Source organism: Elgaria multicarinata, chromosome 3 (assembly GCF_023053635.1).
Source record: "Elgaria multicarinata webbii isolate HBS135686 ecotype San Diego chromosome 3, rElgMul1.1.pri, whole genome shotgun sequence".
NCBI classification, from domain to species: domain Eukaryota; kingdom Metazoa; phylum Chordata; class Lepidosauria; order Squamata; family Anguidae; genus Elgaria; species Elgaria multicarinata.
This window is the reverse complement of record NC_086173.1, coordinates 44,209,210-44,210,149: the sequence shown is the minus strand read 5'-3', so window position 1 is coordinate 44,210,149 and position 940 is coordinate 44,209,210.

Below are 940 nucleotides of genomic sequence, written 5' to 3'. Positions count from 1 at the left end.
CCACTTTCATCAGTGGCCAGGAGTCCTTTTGCACAGCTGAGGCTAGTGTGCCAACTGCATCACAGCCTGCCCTACCATGAGCCAGGCTGATGTACTTGCATCAGGCGGCAGAGCAGGAAGAGCAGCAAATTGCACGGCTCTCCTCCCCGGCCAGGAGGGCCCATCACTTCTTTTTAATGTGGGTGGCCGCAGCTGGCCCACGCTAGCTGCTTGGGTGGCTGACTGGTTGGCCACTCCCTCAGTTGCTTGGCTCAGCTGCTGCTCCCACCTTGTGCTCCAGTCGCAGGGCTCCTGCAAGAGGCCATCTGAACTATTGTGAGCAGCGGGATTAGTAACTGGCAGAGTATTAGCAATTTGTCAGCCAGGCAGCCAAGTGGATTGGTTGGTTGGGTGCTGGTGGCTATGGTGGCTGCAGCAGCCACATAAAGAAACAGGTAAGTGGGCAGTGGCAGCAGTACTGCGGCGTCACTTGAGGCAGTAAGAAATCTTGGGCCAGGTTTGAACTTCACACATTCCTTGAAGTGTCAGATTGGACCATGATGGCACATCCCTGAGTGACATTTCATTTGGACTACTGTAACACATCCTATAAAGGGCTGCCTTTGAAGAGTGTTCAGAAATTTCAGCTGGTTTAGAATGCTGCAGACAAGCTATTGACTGGGATCTTGGGGGAAGCCCATCTGTCTGACCTACCACCCACAGGCGTGTGCAGCACATTTCATTAGGGTGTGTCCCCTGGGGTAGTTTTTTTTTTTAAAAAGGCAAACATTTATTGAATACTCAATCATAAAGGACATTATTTTTATTCATTTATTTATTAAGCACTGTAGACACTGATGCCTACTCCTCATTCAACTTGCCTGACTGTGGAGGGTCATTGCAGGCAGGACATTGGTGGGCTTTGTGGTAATACTAGCCGAAGGAGGGGCTTACAAATTGA